This window comes from Pelodiscus sinensis, chromosome 19 (genome assembly GCF_052426305.1).
Source record: "Pelodiscus sinensis isolate ZL-2025 chromosome 19, ASM5242630v1, whole genome shotgun sequence".
NCBI lineage: Eukaryota > Metazoa > Chordata > Testudines > Trionychidae > Pelodiscus > Pelodiscus sinensis.
Window position 1 is genome coordinate 24,534,029 of NC_143070.1, and position 20,716 is coordinate 24,554,744.

At 53.2% G+C, this 20,716-nt stretch overlaps 1 protein-coding gene and 3 non-coding genes across 4 annotated transcripts in view; 2 read left to right on the forward strand and 2 right to left on the reverse strand.

Moving 5' to 3' along the window:
- Positions 1-20,716, reverse strand: part of LOC142820483 (butyrophilin subfamily 1 member A1-like) — a 646,031-nt gene that overhangs the window by 366,832 nt on the left and 258,483 nt on the right. The window lies entirely within an intron of this gene.
- TRNAS-GCU (transfer RNA serine (anticodon GCU)) lies at positions 9,845-9,926 on the forward strand. The gene has a single exon. It is a non-coding gene; the product is annotated as a tRNA-Ser (tRNA).
- On the forward strand, positions 13,445-13,516 carry TRNAQ-CUG (transfer RNA glutamine (anticodon CUG)). Its single transcript has one exon. It is a non-coding gene; the product is annotated as a tRNA-Gln (tRNA).
- Positions 18,194-18,275, reverse strand: TRNAS-GCU (transfer RNA serine (anticodon GCU)). The gene has a single exon. It is a non-coding gene; the product is annotated as a tRNA-Ser (tRNA).

The following is a 20,716-nucleotide window of genomic DNA, read 5'->3' on the forward strand; positions in this document are numbered from 1 at the left end:
TAAATGTTTTGTAATAAAAAATAAAGTCAGCACTATACACTTTGTATTCTGTTGTAATTGGAATCAATAGATTTCTCCCTTGTAGAATGAAGTTCGTCGCCATCGGACAAACCCCTCCATTCTTTCAATTTCTGTCAAAAGAACTCAATGACGGTGTGGACGCAAATATTCTTTTTCTGGAAAAATGCTGCCATGTAGACTCACTCTAAGAAATAGATGCAGAATCAGACTGCAGAGGCCTGGATCCAGAAGATATATTGAACAGTTTTGTAATTGTCTGCAGTGCAGATATTCTCTCAGATACTACCCCTTGGACAGGGGGAGGCTCAAGGCAGGAATTTGGGGAGTGAGTGAGAGTGGTGGGGGGCTCAGGGCAGGGGTAAGGATGTGGAAGAGTGAAGAAGTCAGGGGACAGGATTAGGTATAGGGGGGAGGCTTGAGGCTGGGACTGTGTGTTGAGGGGATCTCTCTGCTCCTGGCTCCCTGAGGCCCTTTAACCCACAAGGGCTTTCTCTGCAGCGCACTGAGGAGAAGAACCCCTGAGCCAGTGACACGGACTGACCTGGGTGCAGGCGAACGAGGGGAGTTTCAGTGAAGCTACATGTGAATGAATCCATCTAGTAACCCCTGCCAGCCACACACACGGGGGGGGGGGGGGGGGAGGGGACTTTAGCCAAGGACGCAGCGACTCTTAGGGAGGTTTGGAAGCAAAAGGGGTTAGTCAGATGGACGTGAGTTTCCAGTGCTGGGCTGTGGCTAAGATGGATGAGGGGATGTCACAGGGCACTAGCACAGCAAGGGGACCAGAGAGGGCCCTGCTGCACTGAGAGACATGGCAAAGCCTGGGATTGAGCCAGGGACCTTTAAATGTTTCATCTAAGGCTCCTCACACTGAGCTACCCATAAACCCGTCTGGTCGGTTATTAACTGTCCGGGATGTCTGGCAGCCGTGTCACAAACATGATGCCGTCGTGCCCGGCCCAGGAAGGCGAGACTGGTGTTTCCTGCCACCTGCAGTTTGACTGGCTCCTTCCCCCCATTCCTGCCTTAGCTCCCGGGCTGACCTGGCAGCTGAAGTGGTCGGGGGCCCAGCAGCCTGGGCAGGGAGTCGGGTGGCCAGACCCTGGTGGCAAGAGTCTTGGTGCTACTTGTTTCCCTGTCCCCTCTGGTGCCCTCACTCCTCCCCCACAGCCCCTGCTGCCTGCCTGGGTCCCTGTGCTGTGTCAGACGCTCAATGAACCCTCCTGTTTCACACGGGCTGGGAGTGGCTCTGGGCGAGGGCACAGGGCTGTGTCATTCCCTGTGGGAGCAGGAGGCCCCCAGAGCCCAGAGCGAGTGGACTCCCCAAGGGGCGCACGGTGAGAGACAGGGGGCTGGCGGCTCAGGGAGGGGCGGTCCCAGGAGGCAGAGGGCACCTGTGACTCTGGGCTGGCAGCTGACACTCTGCTCCTTGCTTCCCTCCCGCTGCTTCACCTCCCAGGGCTTCTTTCTCCTTCCCTGTCCATAGCAGGCAGCTACACAAAGGCAGGTCAGATGCTGTTTTACCACAACCCTCTCACGCCAGCCTCGGCCCCCCTAGGGGGTAGATTGTGCTGCCCCACCCCCAAAGGAACCTCGCGTGGCCATGGGCAGAGACCCCACTGGGGGATTGGCCCTGGTTGTCAGGCAGCTTGTGATGCTGGCCACAGAGCACGCACCATGGGACCTGCAGGAAGGCTGCTCTCAGGGCACCTGGGACTCTGGGCTGGCGGCCGACACTCTGCGCTCCTGGCTTCCCTGCAGCTCTGTTCTCTTTGGAGACGGGCCGCTCTCTATTGCTGTGCGCACTCCTCAGTAAAGAGCTTGTGACTGGACTTTGCTGGTGTTGCCTGTCTCTTTGCGGTCAGACAATGAACCGAGCCGTCTGGGCTAGAGTCCCTGACAGAGGCAACGATTCCCCACTGGCCAGGGCAAAGCCTCCCTCTCACACAGTCATGGAGCCTTCTCCCCCTGGTCCTGCCTCCCTCCCCTTCTCTAAGCTCTCAGGGTATGTCGACATGACAGAGTTTTCCCTTCTTCTGCAAGAAAATGGAAAGAACAGAGGGGTTTCTCTGGCATTGGTGATCCTCATTCTACAAGGAAGAAGCCTTTTTGCAGAAGAGCTCTTTTGGGAAAACGCATGTGTGGTTGGAGAAGAAAGTTCTTTCGGAAGAAGAGGAAAGGGGGAAAAGCAGAGGTGCCCTGGTGGCCATTCCGTCCATAGCAATCCCAGCTTACATGCGAGAGAGCGTCCATTCAGTCTGGACTCTCTCTTTCGGAAAAGCAGATCACTTTTTTAATGCACTTTTGAAAGAAGCCTGCAGTCCAGACGTAGCCTCTGGGTACATCTGCAAAGCACGCTTATTTCAAAAAACGCTATTTTGAAAAAAAATTAAATAGCTTGTTTCGAAACAGCATATGCACACTAGGGGGAAGCCTCAAAATTAGTCCAAGGAAGGTTCCCCTAAGGTGGATGCGCTACCTTGATTTAGAGCCTCAGGAAGCACCAGGGAGTAATTACTTTGAATGTCCCTGGGCAGGAGCTATTTCAAAATAGCAGCAGTGGAGCATCCACACTCCGGGTGTTTTGAAATAGCTATTTTGGAAGAGGCGTTATTCTTCCTGCAATGAGGTTTACAGATTTGGAACTAAGCCGTGACTGGCTTTTGAGGGGAGCAAGTAGGAAGAGGGAGGGGCCACTGGAGTCACTTGGCTCTCTGGGTGGTTCTGCCTGGGAAAAGAAAAACAGGGACCCCCCCATCAATGGAGAATGCAGCTATTGATCCAACTGCTTCTCGCATGTTAAGCAAGCGCTCTGCCACTCAAGCTAATTCTTCCACTTACTCAGGGCTAAGTCTTTTGGTGACTCTTCCCTTCTCCACAGGGACGTCTGTCTTCTAGGTCAGTTAGTCGTGGGAAAGGAGAAGGCTCCAATGAGGCTCCTCCTCACACTCGTGCTTGTGACCCTCATTCTCTCTCTGGCCTCAGGAGCAGATCTCAAGGAGACTCCCTGCAGCAAAGCCATGGGGGGGTCTCTGATCTGGCCCCTGCCCTACAGCCTGTCCCACCTGGCCATTGTCATGGACTCTCTGTGAGGTCACCGCCTCCCAACCTCCTTTAGCCAATAAGCTGAGGGGCTGCAAAAGGCCCTTGTGATGTCACTGCCACACCCACCCCTGCCCTCCCGGGCTAATGTCCTGCCCCAGGCAGCCCCTTTGCCTGGCTGAGCTGCTCCCAGGGGTGAAAGTGACACATTTCTTACAGGGACTGTTCTATTGGGCACCACCCCGTGGGCATAGGGAGGCTCAAGGCAGGAAGTGGTGGGAGGGGTTGTGATAGGACAGTACCTGTTAGAAATTACAGAGGATAGTGGGAGGCTCAGGGAAGGGATTTGGGGGGCATATGAGTGAGGTAGGGCTCAGAATACAGAAGTCAGGATTCAGGATCAATGGGACTAGAATCCCAGCTCCCTCTGCTCTGGGCTCCTTGAGGCCTGTTATCAAGCAAGGGATTTCTCTGCAGTGCACTGAGGAGAGAAACCCCTGAGCCAGTGACATGGACTGATCTGGACTGATCTGGTTCCAAGCAACCAAGAGGGTGTGTGTGTGTTCAGTAAATCTACATGTGACTAGATCCATCTAGCAGCCACAGGGGCCTTTAGCCAAGGCAGCGGTGACTCTGAGGAAGGGTTGGGGACTAATCAGAGGAACATGAGTGTCCAAGGCTGGGCAGAAATGGACGAGGGGACGTCACAGGCACTAACACATCAAGAGGTAGAGAGAGGCCCTGCTGCTCTTCCAGACATGCCACAGCCTGGATAGAACCAGGGATTTTCAGCTGTTTAATCTAAGACGCTTGCTACTGAGCTACTGCTAACAGGTCAGGGGAGGAAGGCCAGGACAAGACCCTTTGAGCCGCTGGGTCTGTGCAAGCTGGAGCCTCCTCCTACCAGATCTCTGGCCTGAGTCCTGCAAAGCCTCCAACAGGTGCCTGGCCTGACTTATCTGGCTTCCCCAGGCTGGCACCAAGGGGCATTCTCAGCTGATGTCACCCCCGCCTGTCATGTGGGAGTTGGGCTCATCCCAGGCACAGGTCTGGCAGAAGGAGCTGCGCTTACCTGGGCACCAAGGGGAGGTGCAATAAGCGGACAGCCTGTGTTCCTGCCTGGTTTTGAACCAGGGACCTTTTGTTGTTAGACAAATGTGCTAACCACTACACCACAGAAACACCTGTGAAGCACTTAAATTCTGCTGGACTTAAACTTGGACAAATATTCTGCTACTAACTCTTGGCCAATGCTTTGGGGAAAAGGCCGAGCAAGAGCAGGGAATAAGACACCCGCCTCCCCCCGCTACTTCTCTAGACCTTTGCTCCCAACACTGGGAAGGTGGCAGGGGCTTTGTGATGCAGGAGGGGTGACCCACGTCACATCCCCAGCGTTGCCCCCCTGCAGGGATGGACCTTTGGGGACAGGCCCAGACTCCCCCACCTCTCACACTCCAGAGCAGAGCAGCCCCCGGGAGTAGGGCTGAGCCATGCAGTGGTGGCAGGAGCCAAGAGTTTACCTGAGACCTCAGGAACCCAGCACAAGGCACCACCCCAGGCATCTCTCTGACAGGGGCAGAAGGGGAGGGTGTCTCAGGACTTGGGTAGCTTGTTGCCCTAGGAAGGGGTGTGACCAAAACACAGACCCTCGCTGTGAGCAGGATTTGAACCTGCACAAGGAAACCCCATTGACTTTCTACTCCAACGCCTTAACCACTTGGCCATCACAGCGCTGAGAAGTTTGTTTCCTGTATGTAAATGTGGAGAAAAATTCTGTTACTAACACCTTGGCCAACTCCGATTGCTGTGGGGTTAAGAAATTCTCTCTTGTTAATTCTGTGCCTTCGGGAAGGGACCAAATCGAAGGAGGCCAGGCCCCCACCTGGGGACTCCAACCCAAACCCTGAGATCAAGGGGGTTGACAATCCAGATGATCAATGTTTGCTGCACTTGTCCCTCCCCTCAACCCTGCCCAACCTCAAGGCCAACTCTACAGTCCCAGCGGCTGGGGGAGATGTGCATGGCCGAGCCTCTGCCCACTGAGCTGTAGCCTTCTGTGCCCAGACACCGCCAGGGTGGGAAAGCTGGAGGGAAATGGGGACTGGTCGCTCTTTGGGAGTCAAAGGTCTTGTCTGGGACCATAGAGTAGAACAGTTTTACAGCCCACTGGTGAGGAGGATACCATGGCTTAGCGAGACCGTTATGGTTTGACACAAGGGGCCCACGGGTGTCAGTCTCACAAGTGGCCCTTTAAGAAAGGAGCCTTGGGGAGCTGCAGGAACGTTGTGGGCTCTGGAACGAGGGGGGTGAGGAAGGAGAGTTGCTCACTGGCATGGGAATTAGCTGAAGTGGTAGAGCACTCACTTAGCATGCGAGAGGCAGTGGAATCAATGCCCACATTCTCCAACTACAGATCAGTCCTTAGCCCTCACTTTCAGTGGCTCCTCCCTTTTCCTACCTGCTCCTCTGAAAAAGACAGACCTGGCTCCCCTTTCTTTTCCTGCAGCAATTGCCATGCTGCAAAGAAGAGAGGAGAGAGAGCAAATCAAGCAGCCCATCATGCTCTGTGGTGCAATAGCAAGTGTGTTGGTTATCTAAGTTGGGGTGCCCACTGTGAACCAGGCCAGTTGTTCAAAGGTTGTGGGTTCAAATCCCACTACAGTCATCAGCTGCTCACTGATTTCCAGCATAGCTTTTACAGAACAGGCAATCCTTAACTGACACTGGGGTGTGCTTGAGTCCAGACAGTTCCCTGCAGTCCCCATTGATGGCAGGGGCTGGTACATGGGGATGAAGGTGGGGATTGTTTTGAAATGCTGCAGGTGCGGTTGGACCATTTTGTTCCTGTCTTGTACCAGTATTGTGCAGCACTCAGGCTATGTCTACACTGCACTGTTCTTCTGGAAAAAGTTACGCAAATTGTGAACCCCGATTTGCGTGGCTTTTTCTGCTTCTTTTTTCAGAAGAGGCTTTTTCAACATTTGACCTGTCTACACTGAGCCAAATGTTGGGGGGAAAAAACCCCTTTTTTGGAACATCCCTTCTTTCTCATAAAATGAGCTACAAAAGGATGCCCAAAAAGCACATCAGAAGAGAAGCTGTGTTCTCTGGGCTAAAGCGTTGTCTCTGTAGTGTAGACAGAGCTCTGATGTAGCATCTGTTTTCAAGTCTAGGGTGCAGCGTAGACAGAGGGTTGCAATATGATACACAATTTGAGCTACAGAAGTTGTCGTTTTGAGCTTATTTTGAAAACGCTTTGGTGTCTACACAGCACGAAATATCGAAATAACCTGCTATTCCTCTAGTCTCATTGACACAGACACAATAGCAAAACTCTACTATTTTCATCACTACACTTTTAAACAAGGAAATAGAGGCGATATATACCTAAATGGCTACATTACTAAACCTAAAATGCAAATATAAAAAGAATAAAACTTTCAGGCCCCCACACCTTGATATTTGTAGCTCAAAGCTGGAGCTGCTGTGGCAGGAGGTGAAGCTACAGAAGCTGACAGGGGACAATCAGCGGGCGGAGGGTTATTTTTTCTCCTCCCAGGGCTGATGTGGCTAGAACCGAGGAGAAGAAAATCCTCTTCCCTTCTCCTCAGAAGATGGAAATTGCAGTTGGTTCTCTCTCTGGTTCTACTAAAGCTGGACTCCAGGACTAGACTTTTTCTTTCTAAAACCCTGCCGAAAGTTGAGATCTATTTTCTTGTAGACTGAGAGTTAAAGAAGAGCATCACCCAGCATGCAGCTTGAACCCACAACCTGGAAGTTAAAAGTCTCTTGGTCGACCAACCGAGCTAACAAGGATGCAATTAACAAAGTTTCTGACACCCCATTACAGCATAGCAGGAGCCAAGTGTTCTCCATTGCCCGACACAAGGCTCTTTCTTGCCCCAAATGGGGGGTTCTGGTCTGTGAGGAGGTTTAAGCTCAAATCCCCCTCCTGACACACCCACTTCTTTCCCCACAAGGAACGGCCCCATTTCCATCTCTCCAGGGACAGGAGAAGGGGTCGGGTTCAAGATTTCTCTTAGTGCCGCAGCAAGGGGAGATGGAGGAAAATCAAACCCCTTTGGAAGCTTTGTTCTCATGGCACCAAGTGTGGCATGAGGGGTGTGAGCTGGGGAGCAGAAGGGGTATTTGGGTGCACCCAGGGGCAGCAAGAATTCAGTCTCTCAGGCCAGTGCATTGGGGACAACGTGTGAGCCCTTCCATGAGCATTTTCTGCTCCCACTGGGGAAGGCAGCTGGGCTTTGAGCTACAAATCTTAAGGGGCTGGTGAGGAAATGAGGAGCTGGCAGCTCGGGTTAGTGGCTTCCCTGAGAACAAGAGGTGGAGTGTTCACAAGGTGCATTCCCCTCCCCCGCAGAGCAGGGTGTTAGAAAGAGCCAGGAACAGAACAGTCAGACAAGTTCTAGCAGCAAGATCTGCTTCTCTGGTGTAGTGCTTGTACCATTTGTCTAATGCGCAAAAGATCCCTGGTTTGAAGCCAGGTGGAAATACAAGGTTGTCTCTCATTGCTGCTCCGTTGAGTGCCCAGGTAAGTGCAGCTGCTGCTGACCAGCCTGTGCCTGGGATGAGCCCAACTCCCCATGTGACAGAGGGGGTGACATCAGCTGAGAATGCCCCTTGGTGCCAGCCTGGGGAAGGGAGATGAATCAGGCCAGGCAGCTGTTGGAGGCTTGTGGCTTGGCCTCCCCTGCCCTGGGAGGCTGGTGTATTGGGCTGGCTCTGCCTGCTGCCTCCCTTGTGTGACTTGCCCAGTGTCCACAGGCCAAATGTCGGAAAAGCCTCTTCCAAAAAAAGCAGAAGAAAACGCTGCACAAATTTGTTTTCGAAAAGTGCGTAGGTTTTTCCAGAAGAGCAGTACAGTGTAGACACAGCCTGAGTGTTGCTCAGCACTGGTAGGAGACAGGGAGGGACAAAATAGTCTAAAGGCACCTGCAGCCTTTCAGAACAACCCCCATCCCCAACCCCAAGAACCAGCCCTCCCCTCCACCCTCACTAGGGTCTGCTGGGAATTGCCTGGATGCCAGCCCACCCCAGTGTCAGCCTAAGGTTTGCCTGGTCTGTAACAGCTGCATCCTGGAAATGAGGAAGCAGCTAAAGTGACTCTGGTGGGACTTGAACCCACAACCTTTGAATGTCTAGCTGGGCTCACATTAACCATTACAACTTACAAATGTGCTTTCCATTGCACCAAAGAGCCTGACAGGCTGTTAGGGTTGATAGCTCCATTCTCTGCTTTGCAGCATGGCAATTGCTGGGGGTCCGTTTCTTTTGGGAGAGGAGGTAGGAAGAGGGAGGGGGCCACTGAAATTAAAGGATAAAAACTGAGCTGTAGTTTGAGAATGGGGGCATTGATGCCACTGCCTCTCTCATGCTAAGCGAGTGCTCTACCACTTGAGATAATCCCCCTGCTTGCCAAAGACGCTGCTGCCTCACCCACCTTGTTCCAGAGCCCACAACATCCCTGCAGCTGCCCAAAGCTCCTTTCTGAAAGGGCCACTTGCAAGACTGACACCCGTGGGCCGGCTAGCTCGGAGCTCTAGGACGCGGTGCTCATATCACACAGATGCATCTTAAAAGCAAGCCCCTTGATTCAAGCTATAACGGGCTCGCTATTCCGACGTCCCTGCATGGCAGGAGGAGGGAGGGGTTTGGGAATAGCGATTTATTTCGAAGTAAGTGCTGTGTAGCCAGCACCAAACTGCAAAATAAGCTATTTCAAAATAGGCGCATTGATTATTTTGAGCTATGGGATGCACCCCTAGTGAGTTAGAGCTGAACTCTGCCCCCAGCTCCCTGCTCCACCCACCCACCCACGTACTGACTCCCTCACTGCCAGGGGGCTGTTTGCATTGGCCTCTTCTCTCTGTAGCCAGGCTTCAGCCAGGACTGAGACTCAGGCAGGAGAATGTGACCCGGCTCCCTGCACCTGGGCCCTGCATTTCTCATCACTAAATCACAGTCACATGAGTGTAAATTATGAAACTTTGTAGTTGTTGTTGCCTTGGAAACTCCCCACAGACCTTCCCCTGGGGTCCCGGGCAGCCACACACATTGCACAGCTCACTTCGAGGTGAGGGTGCCGTGTAGACATGCCCGTCCTGTTGAGGGCCAGCCTGCCGGGGGGAGTTTCTGGCCACTTCCTTTCCTTGTCTCTCTCAGGCTCTCTCTACACTGCAGGCTTTTAGAACAAGAGCAAGTGCTCTTGTGTAAAAACTTGCAGAGCGTCTACACTGCAGGCACGTTCTTGTGTAAGTAAATTTATAGTTCAGCATCAGACAACAGGGCTTCTTGCACAGAAGTTATTCCTCTCCCCACCAGGAATAAGCCCTCTTGTGCAAGAACTCATCCACAAGGAGGCAGTGTGGATGGGCAACAGCAGTTTCTTGCTCAAGAAAACCCTATGGCTAAAATGGCCATCAGAGCTTCCCTGCGCAGGAGAACGTCCACACTGCCATGGGCACTCTTGCAGAAAAGCACTTCTCTTGTGCAACAGCACATGGCAGTGCAGAGACACTGTTCGCAAGACCTTTTGCACAAGAACTCTTGCACAAAACAGTTCTTGAGCAAGAAGCCTGCAGGGTAGATGTAGCCAGGGGGTGTTTGGGTTTGTTACCAGCACTGAGCTTTGTACAACAAACCAGGGAACATTGTGAAAAGCCAAAACCTTCCAGCCCTGGGGGTCCCTGGTCAGTCAGAAAGTGGCAGAAAGATTCCCTGAAGCACTGACTTTAGGTAATTTGAAACAAAACCGCTCAGTTCAGATGAGGTGGCCGAGTGGTTAAGGTGATGGGCTGCTAATCCATTGTGCTCTGCACGCATGGGTTCGAATCCCATCCTCATCTGGTGTTTGGAACCCTCTCTCTTGCTTCTCCCAGAAGTTCAGTACCAGCCCCTCTTGTATCCCTGCCTGCCCCAGCCCCTCCCACTGCAGCCAGGGGAAATCTCCACAGAGACACTCCCAGATGGAGCCCTCAAGGGGAAACCTCACAAAGGAGATTCCAGGCAGCCAGGCCATGGGGGTCTCTGAGATGCCCCAGCCCTGCAGCCTGTCCCACCTGGCTGTTGCCATGGACCCTCTGTGAGGTCACTGCCTCCCAGCCAATGAGCTGAGGTGCTGCACAAGGCCCTTGTGATGTCACTGCTGCCTTGCAGGCTCATGTCCTGCCCCTGGCCAGCCCCTTGGCATGTGTGAGCTGCTCCTCCTCCCCCCGTCACTCAGGGCTGGTTCTGGGGCTCAAGCAGGGAACATCAGAGGCTGCTCAGGGGGCCACATTGCTAGGCCAGGGGCCCTCCTGTGGGGCTGTGAGTGTTGCTGTCCCTGCTGTACAGACAGGGTCATAGAGCATCAGGAGGCTGCAGTGGTGGGAGACAGTTCCCTGGTTTTGGGAGGGACACAAGACGTCAAGGCCCATGACTTGGAGCCAGCTGCCAATACCCATGGAAAGTTGATTTTCAGAGAAATGAGATCAGCCCTTCCTTGTATCTGGCTTCTTCAAAGGGGCTTAATCAGGATCTAAAATTGAAGAAGGGCCATTTAGAAGGGTGAATTTCTGTCCCTGGCATTTTTTTTCTTTGTACTCTGGTGGCCTAATGGACAAGGCACTGGCCTTTTAAATCAAGGATGGTGGGTTCAAGTCCCACCTGGGGTGACAGTTTCCTCTCACTGATAAAGAGTTTACATTCCTCTGCTTTCTGAAGTAGTTGGCAAGGCTGCTCCACAGTTGCTGTTCCCCTTTCTACACAAGCTGTTCAGACCCCTCACTAGCCAATGCTGGTGTTAGGTGCAGATCTGAGTGCTAAAATCCCAGGGATTCAAAGTGAGAAAGAACGGATGCATTTTCCTCTAGAAGGCCCAGGAATCACAGCTGGAGAGAGGAGGTGGCTGTAGCAGAGCAGGGTCTGTCTGGAGACAAAGCGGAGCCTGAGGCTGAGAAGGCCCATGAGAGGCAGGGACTCCAGAGCATGGGAGGTCGGGGGCTACTTATTTGGTCTGGAAAACTGACAGAAAATCCCCAGGAAATCCCCAGGCCCTGAGCTGGGTGCGGGCAAGGCCCATGGGGTAGTTTGCCTGGTGGGGCTTGGGGGGTGGAGACTCAAACTGTCCCTCGTGCCCCTTTTGTGTGTCTGTTGCACTTCCAGTGTCTTTCCTCAGGCACGTTCATCCAGCAAAGACCGCCCCCCCCCTCCAGGGATCTTGTATCTTCCTTTGTGCAGCTCAGCTGCAGACACTGCAGGGGCTGAAAGGAAATTGCTTCACTTTGGGAGTCAAAGGTGTTGTCTGGGACCATAGAGCAGTTTCACCCACCAGCCTGAGGAGGGCACCACGGCTTAGCTGGCTAAAACACCTGCCTTGTAAACATAAGAGCCTGGATTCAACTCCCAGTGGTGCCTTGTTGCATCCTTTGCTCACATTTTCCCAGGTCCTTCTGGGACACAGAAGAGGCCTCCCCTGGTCACCCATGGAACTGCTGGTTCAGGAAAGGCTGATTGGGGAGGAGTGTTGGGAAGAAGGAAACCACAAGTGAGAAGCACCTGATGCCCACAGACCCTCACTCTCCATGGCTGCGGAAGCTGCAGAGGTTGCACTCACAGGAGCTCTGGACACTGACAACCCAAGGGAATCACAAGGGCGTGTGGCGCTGGCTCTCCTGTCCCAGCAATTGCAGTCAGAGCCCTGCCTTGCCAGTGCCAGTCACAGCAGCCTCTGCACCTGCTCCAGGCTTGTGGTTTCCTTCTTCCCAACACCCTCCCCAATCAGCCTTTTCCTGAACCAGCAGTTCCATGGGTGGCCAGGGGAGGCCTCTTCTGTGCCCCAGAAGCTGCCAGGCTCTGACTCTTGCCCCCTTGGTGCCCCCCTCTAAATGCTCTTTTAAATTGGTCTTTATGGTCCTGCTCAGGGCGTTTTTCTCCTCAGCAGCGCACAAGAGAGACCACCAGCCACTTTGACCAAACCTCAAACCAGCTGGATGAGCCAGCAAACATCACAGTGAGTCGCTAGTGGCCCTGTCAGAGAAGAGCCATTGGCAGCTGCAGAGACATCCCTTCAGCTGCTGGACGCACCTTTCTGAAAGGGCTATTTGTGAACTGTGTTTCGCTTGGCTGGCTAGCTCAGTTGGTTAGTGTGTGGAGCTAGTAATGCCAAGGTCATGGGTTCAAGCTCTGTGCTGGCTAGATATGTTTGCTGTGGTGACTGTTCTACCCCCCTCCTTTAGCTGCCTGCTATGGACAGGGAAGCAAAAACAAGCCAGAAAACTGGTAGGAGGAAGCTCCAGTCTGCACAGCCCCGGTGGCTAAAAGGCCCTTGGTCTGGCCTGCTTTCCCCAATAGCAGGGAAAACTCTTCTCTTCCCTCTATTGTGGGGCTACTCATGGGCCTGCTGGCTCAGCTATTTAGAGCTTCATGCTAATAATGCTCAGGTCTCTGCAGTCCATGCGGAGGAATGTGGACATTTTTGGCCAAATGGCCAATGGTCTTGCAAAGAAAGGCCACGTCCCACCTACCCCCACATCCTAGACCAAGTCAGAGCCAAGGTCAAGGAATTGCGGCAGGGGTATGTGAGGGAAGCCCTGCATTACTGTGCATGCTCTTGGAGAGGATGAAAAGCCGTGAGAGGCAACTGCAGGAGCCATTTGTGCCTGTTTTTGCAGGGTTCAAATAAGGGCACAGCAAGAAGCTTTCATGCTCCTTCTTTACACTGCATTGGCTGCAAATCAAACCCAGGTGAACTGCTTCAAAGGCAGTTATGTTCACTTCTATACCACCAATGCCTGCTTGGAAAGCTTTTAGGAAAATTAGTGAGGGAAGCCCATGTCTGCCATGAGGCTGGCCAGAGGCGAGAGGGTGCCCGTGTGGTTTGGGGAAAGCAGAACTTCTTGGCCATTAGGCAAAGACCAGAAGTGGTGATGCTGGGCTAGTGGCTTCCCTGCACTCTCCGTGGTCTGAGGAGCCGGGCGGGAGAGGAGTCCCAGAGGTTGTTGGGTGGGAGAGTAGAGTTTATCCGACTTTGGGCTAAGCTCTAGAGCAGCCAAGGGAGAGGTGGGGAAGTGGCTTCTGGATACTCTGTGTGGCCCAGGGATGCAGACCAAGAGCCGTCCTTGTGTTTTTTGCTGTAAAGTGTTGTTTCTGGGTCCTTTGCCTAAGATCGAGCACGTCTGCCTTCTGGAGAGCCATGTCACAGGCACAAGGCCCCAGAGACCCCTCCAGGGACACATCACAGGTCCAAGCAAGGGGCAGAAACACTGGGCACTGTCAGTATCTGGGCCAGAGATAAAGACCCTCTTGGAGCTGTGATCCGAGGGTGAGTCTCTGCAGGCCCGGCAGTCCAGGAGGAGGAATGAGTTCAAATCTCAGTAACACCACAGGTCCCATGGTGTAAGGGGCAGCACTCAGGACTCTGAATCCTGCAATCTGAGTTCAAATCTCAGTGGGACCTGCTGGGGCTGAGCTGGTTGTTACAAGGTTCAGGTGCTTCAGCTTCCATGCCCTGAGGTTCAGTAACCAGAGTTTTGTTCCTCTTGCTGGGTGTCTGAGGCCACTGGAGCTCCATCTCCAGACTGAGCAGGCGGGTGGGAGGGGTCTGATGCCATCACAGCTGCAGGGTAGGTCACCCACCTGGCCCCTGAGCTCAGAAGAGGCTCTTGAGCAAGAAGGAGCGTCTACACTGCCTGTTCTTGCGCAAGAAAAACCCTCTTGTGCAACGCCGTTCTTCCTGAAAAGTAATAGGTGTAACGTCATTGCGCTAGAGGGCTTATCTTGCGCAAGAACGGGCAGTGTAGATGCTCCTTCTTGCTCAAGAGCCTCTTCTGAGCTCAGGGGCCAGGTGGGTGACCTGCCCTGCAGCTGTGATGGCATCAGACCCCTCCCACCCGCCTGCTCAGTCTGGAGATGGAGCTCCAGTGGCCTCAGACACCCAGCAAGAGGAACAAAACTCTTGTTGCTGAACCTCAGTGCCTAGAAGCCAAAGCACCCGAACCTTGTAACAAACAGCTGAGCCCCAGCAGGTCCCACTGAGATTTGAACTCAGATTACAGGATTCAGAGTCCTGAATGCTGCCTCTTACACCATGGGACCTGTGGTGTGAAAGTGCAGTGGGCATCTCTGACTCTCAGCTCTCAGGCTGGCCTCTGCTCTCCTGGCTCCCTCCAGGTGCTTCATCTCTCAGGACTCCCTGTCCTGCCCCAACTCTGCTGCTTTCAGGGCAAATCCCTTGTTAGGACCAGTCACACTCTGGGGGTCAGTGAGGGTCCCACCTGGGATGTGAGTCACACAAAAGCCTCGTTTCCTGCTCCGTTCCCAACGCTGGATGCAAACACACGGTTGCTCTGGGGGTGTAACAAGTGCCCCCTTAAAAAGCTCATCAATTGAAATGAAACTTTTACATCTCCAGGTGTCTCACACTTTGGGTTTCTATTGAACAGGGATTCTTCAAATGACCACAAACCCCTCACGTGCTCTAGTGCCAATGCACATAAACCAGACAAACTCGTCCCTCAGCTGGAACCAATTCAAACCGGCTCTGTGTGTGTGTCTGGTTTCTGTTTCCATCCATTCAACAAGGGTATGATCTGATCTGGATGCCCATTGGCTCCTTCTTGTGCAAAAGCTTCTTTTGAAAAAAATGGTGGCATGCAAATGAGGCTCTGCGATATTCCACGCTTAGCCTCATTTGCATATTACTTGCACAAGAAGCCACGAGTGTAGACAGCCTGGGAGTCAAAGGTGTTGTCTGGGTCCATAGAATAGAACAGCTTTAGCAGTAAGACTGCAGAGGGCACCCTGGCTTAGCTGCCTTATAACAGAAGATACTGGGTTCAATTCCCAGTGGTGCCTTGCTGTGCCCTTTACTCATATTTTCCTATGCGCTTCTGAGACACAGAAGAGGCCTCCCCTGGCCACCCATAAAACTGCTGGTTCAGGAAAAGGCTGATTGGGGAGGCTTGTTAGGGAGAACGAAACCACAAGCCTGGAGCGGGTGCAGAGGTGACTGGCACTGGCTGGGCAGGGCTCTGACTCCCACTGTAAGTCGCTGGGTACCACACACTGGCCAGTGAGTCCTGCTCCATGGTCGTCCCAGTGCTCTGGGTGCGAGAGACGTGCCCGTAACTCCCTGTTGGAAGTGTGGGCTCTGCTCTGCCTGGTGGGGGAGGGGAAAAGCACAGGCTGGTTGACAGGAGCTCTGACACTCCAGCATCGGGGTCGTCCAGCCTGTCAGATGGATTCAGACCAGGCCGGTCAGAGCCTCTCGTGCTTGCCAAGGGGGATTCTGCACTTGCTCTCTTGGGAGCCAGGGTCACATTGCAGAGCTCCCCCAGGGACGTCCCACAGCGCCACCAGGCCAGCCCCAGCCACTCTCCCTGCCCTCGGCAACGTGGCTGCATTTTATCCTTCCCCTTCAGTGACAACCAGCCATTCCCCACCAGCCCCAGATCCTGTGGGACCCGTTCCCTTCCCTATGAGCAGTGAGCGCAAGTGTGGCTCCCTGCTGAGGCTGCGGCTGTGGGAACAAGCCCCTGGCTTTGGGAAGGAGACGAGATGTCCAGGTGTTGAGTTTCACCCATGGCTAGTGTGGGGTGACCCACACTTTGGGGGCAGCTGGAGGTGCCTCCTGAGAGCTGGTTTTCAGAGGGGTGTGATCAGCCCTTCCTGTGTTTCTGGCTCCTTCCAAGGGCTTGGATCTGGCACCTAAAATTGAGGAATGTGCATTCGGAAGAGGGAATTTCTGTCTCTTTGTTATCCTTAGCGTGCCCCAGGAGCCAGTGACGGTAGCGAGGGAGGCAGCTGCAGCACAATTCCAGGCCTGGGGCACATTGAACAATTGTTTGAAATATTTTTAAAACAAAAAATACGAAAAACTTTAGGCTCCATCTACACTGCAGGCTTCTTGCCCAAGAACTGTTTTGGGCAAGAGTTCTTGTGCAAGAGCACATCCACACGGCCATGTGCTTTGGCCCAAGAGAGCAGAATAGCTCAGTGGTTTGAGCATTAGTTTAGTTTGCTAAACCCAGAGTTATGAGTTCAATCATTGAGGTAACCATTTAGCAATCTGGGGCAAATCTGTCAAGGATGGTTCTTGGAGTTTCCATGAGCACAGAGACAGAACTAGCAGACCTCTCAAGGCTCTTCCCAGCTCTATGAGGTGCTATATATCCTTACAAAGAATATGCATGGACAGTCTCTTGTGCAAGAAACCTCTTATGGCTACTTTAGCCATAGGGGTTTCTGGCACAAGAAATCCCTCTTGCCTGTGCACACTGCCCTCTTGTGCAAGAGGGCTTATTCGTTATGGGGAGAGGAATAACTCTTGCACAAGAAGCCCTCTTTTCCAATGGTTTACTGCACATTTTCTTATGCAAGAATGCACGTGCAGGGTAAACACTCCGCTAGTTTTTGCACAAGAACGGCTATTCTTGTGCAAAAAGCTTGCAGTGTAGACATGGACGTGCAGTGTGAAAAACCTCACAACAACAAGCTCACCCCAGCAGCTCCCACTGAGATTTGAACTCAGCTTGTAGGATTCAAAGTCCTGACCTACATGGTACTGTGTGTGTGGGTACCTGGGATACTCAGTTTTCCAGCTGGCCTCTGCATTCCTGGCTTCCCTCCTGCTGCTTCTCCCTCTGGCTACGACTACACGGCACATTTATTTTGGAATAAGCTGGTCTCGAATAGTGATTCCAAAATAGCTTATTTCGAAATAGCGCGTCTACACTGCAGGGAAACCTCAGAATAGTCCGAGGCAGGCTCCCCAGTGTAGACGAGCTACCTCGATTTAGAGCCCTTTCAGGCTGGAGCCAGGGGAAGCAGGAGGCAGGAAGAGCCCCAGTCTGCACAGCTCCTCTTTGCGCAAAAACTTCTTGTGCAAAAACGGACCCCAATTAATTATGCAAGGAAAATCCCTGGGCTGCAATGCTTAGTTACACACAATAAGAATAATCCACCAGCTCAGACGTGATTTCTAAACCGCCAAACAAGGAAAAAAATAAAATCTGATGGACTAGGTAGTCCCCATGGGCTTTGCCCGCACCATGCTCAGGGCCTCGTGATTTTCTGTCCGTTTGCCAGACCAAATCACTAGCCCCACTGTCTCTGCCTCTCATGGGCCTTCTCATCCTCAGGCTCCGCTTTGTCTCCAGACAGACCCTGCTCTGCTACAGCAAAATGCTTCCCTTCATTCTGACTTTGTACACCTGGGCTTTTAGCACTCAGATCTGCACCTAACACCAGCATTGGCTAGTGAGGGGTCTGAACAGCTTCTGTAGAGAGAGAGAGAGAGAGCCACCGTGGAGCATCCTTGCCAACTGTCTCAGACAGCAGAGGAATGTAAATTCTTTGTCAGTGAGAGGAAACTGTCACCCCAGGTGGGACAGTGCCTGAGACAGAAATTCACCCTTCTAAATGTTCCTTCTTCAACTTTTAGCTCCTGATTTAGTCCCTTTGAAGAAGCCAGATACACAGGAAGGGCTGATCAGCCCCTCTGAAAATCAGCTTTCCATGGGTATCGGTAGCTGGCTCCGAGTCATGAGCCTTGACGTCTCGGCTCCCTCCCAAAACCAGGGAAGTGTCTCCCACCGCAGCCTCCTGAGGCTCTATGGCCATGTCTGTACAGCAGGGACAGCAACACTCACAGCCCCACATGGGGGCCCCTGGCCTAGCAATGTGGCCCCCCCTGAGCAGCCTCTGATGTTCCCTGCTTGAGCCCCAGAACCAGCCCTGAGTGACGGGGGAAGGGAGAGCAGCTCACACATGCCAAGGTGCTGGCTGGGGGCAGGACATGAGCCTGCAAGGCAGCAGTGACATCACAAGGGCCTTGTGCAGCACCTCAGCTCATTGGCTGGGAGGCAGTGACCTCACAGAGGGTCCATGGCAACAGCCAGGTGAGACAGGCTGCAGGGCTGGGGCATCTCAGAGACCCCCATGGCCTGGCTGCCTGGAATCTCCTTTGTGAGGTTTCCCCTTGAGGGCAGAAGGGATTGAGGGTCCCAGCTGGGAGTGTCTCTGTGGAGATTTCCCCTTTCCCCAGGCTGCAGTGGGAGGGGCTGGGGCAGGCAGGGGTACAGGAGGGGCTGGCACTGAACTTCTGGGAGAGGCAAGAGAGAAGGCTGCAAACACCCGATGAGAATGGGATTCAAACCCATGCGTGCAGAGCACAATGGATTAGCAGTCCATCACCTTAACCACTTGGCCACCTCACCTGAGCTGTTAGGGTTTGTTTCAAATCACCTGAAGTCAGCTCTTCAGGGAACCTTTCTGCCACTTGCTGACTGGCCAAGGACACCCAGGGTGGGAAGGTTTTGGCTTTTCACAATGTTCCCTGGTTTGTTGTACGAAGCTCAGTGCTGGTAACAAACCCAAACACCCCCTGGCTACATCTACCCTGCAGACTTCTTGCTCAAGAACTGTTTTGTGCAAGAGTTCTTGTGCAAAAGGTCTTGCGCAACAGTGTCTCTGCACTGCCATGTGTTGTTGCACAAGAGAAGTGCTTTTCTGCAAGAGCGCACATGGTAGTATGGACGCTCTCCTGAGCAGGAAAGCTCTGACGGGCATTTTAGATATCGGGCTTTCTTGAGCAAGAAACCCCTGTTGCCCATCCACACTGCCTCCTTGTGGACGAGTTCTTGCACAAGAGGGCATATTCCTCACAGGGAGAGGAATAATTCTTGCGCAAGAAGCCCTGTTGTCTGATGCTGCACTATAAATTTACTTACACAAGAACGTGCCTGCAGTGTAGACGCTCTGCAAGTTTTTACACAAGAGCAGTTGCTCTTACACAAAAAGCCTACAGTGTAGACGTAGCCCTGCAGTGTAGACACACCCTGAGAGAGACAAGGAAAGGAAGTGGCTGGAGCCTCCCCCCAGCAGGCTGGCCCTCAACAAGACGGGCACGTCTACACAGCACCCTCACCTCGAAGTGAGCTGTGCAATGTGAGCGGGCTGCCGGGGCCCCCAGGGGAAGGTCTGTGGGGAGTTTCCAAGGCAACAACAACAACAAAGTTTCATAATCTACACTCATGTGACTGTGATTTATTCCTCCACTAGCAAGTGTCTCTGAAGGGATGAGAAATGCAGGGCCCAGGTGCAGGGAGCCGGGTCACATTCTCCTGCCTGAGTCTCAGTCCTGGCTGAAGCCTGGCTACAGAGAGAAGAGGCCAATGCAAACAGCCCCTGGCAGCAAGGGAGTCAGTACATGGGTGGGTGGAGCGGAGGGCAGAGTTCAACTCTAACTCACTAGGGGTCGTCCCATAGTTCAAAATAATCAATGTGCCTATTTTGAAATAGCTTATTTTGTAATTTGGGGCTGGCTACACAGCACTTAGTTCCAAATAAATCTCTGTTCCGAAACATCCCTCCCTCCTCCTGCCATGCAGGGACGTCGGAATAGCGAGCCCGTTATAGCTTGAAACAAGGGGCTTGCTCTTAAGACGCGTCAGTGTGATATGAGCACCACGTCCTAAACCTCCGAGCTAGCCGGCCCACGGGTGTCAGTCTCACAAGTGGCCCTTTCAGAACGGAGCCTTGGGAAGTGGCAGCGATGTTGTGGACTCTGGAAAAAGGTGGGTGAGGCAGTAGAGTCTTTTGAGGCCAGGGGAATTAGCTCAAGTGGTAGAGTGCTTGCTTAGCATACAAGAGATGGTGGGATCAATGCCCACATTCTCCAACTGTAGTTCAGTTCTTATCCCTTATTTTCACTGTTGGGTGCTCAGTGGCCCCCTCCCTCTTGGTACCTGCTCTCCCAAAAGAGACAGACCTGGCTCCCCTTTCTTTTCCCCCAGCAATTGCCATGCTGCAAAGCAGAGAGTGGAGATAACAAACTCAGCAGTCCATCAAGCTTTGTGGTACAATGGAAAGCATGCTGGGCATTTATGCTGTAGTGGCTAGTGTGAACCCAACTAGACAGTCTAAGGTTGTGGGTTCAAGTCCCACCAGTGTTACTTTAGCTGCTTTCTCATTTCCAGGCAATCCTTAATGCTGAAATTGGGGTGGGCTTCAGTCCAGGTAGTTCCCAGCAGACCCCAGTGAGGGTGGAGGGAAGGGCTGGTTCTTGGGTTGTTGGCTGAGGGTTGATCTGAAAGGCTGCAGGTACCATGTCCTGCCCAGGAAGGCAAGACTGGCCTTTCCACAGCGCCCCTCCCCCACAGCCCAGAGCCAAGGTTCCCTCTAAGCCAGGCCTGGGCAATACAGGCCAGTGGGCTGTATCTAGCCCATCAAGACACTCCCTGCTTGCCCCACCCCCGCAAGCTGCTGAGAACAGGGACTGCTGGGCAGTTAGTGTCCCTGTTCCCAGCACAATCCCATTGGCTGGTTTCTGGCCATATGAAGCGTCATCCCCCCTCCACTCAGGGTCTTATTCATCGACTAAGATGGCCCCTGTAGCTTGTGTGGGGACAAGGCAGACAGGCTGCCTGAGAAATGTGCTGGGCTGCTGGCCGGGAGTGAGCCAGGTAAGTCTCCCGGCCAGAGCCTGACTGACACCCCAGCCCCTCCCTTCCCTCAACCCCCGGGTACCGCACGTAAACCAAACCCTCTCCCCCCACCTGAACCCACACCCCTCCCAGATCCTGCACCCCAATCCTCTGCCCCAAGTCACAACCCAACACCCTGCAACCATTCCTGCACCCCAGTCCTCTGCCCCAGG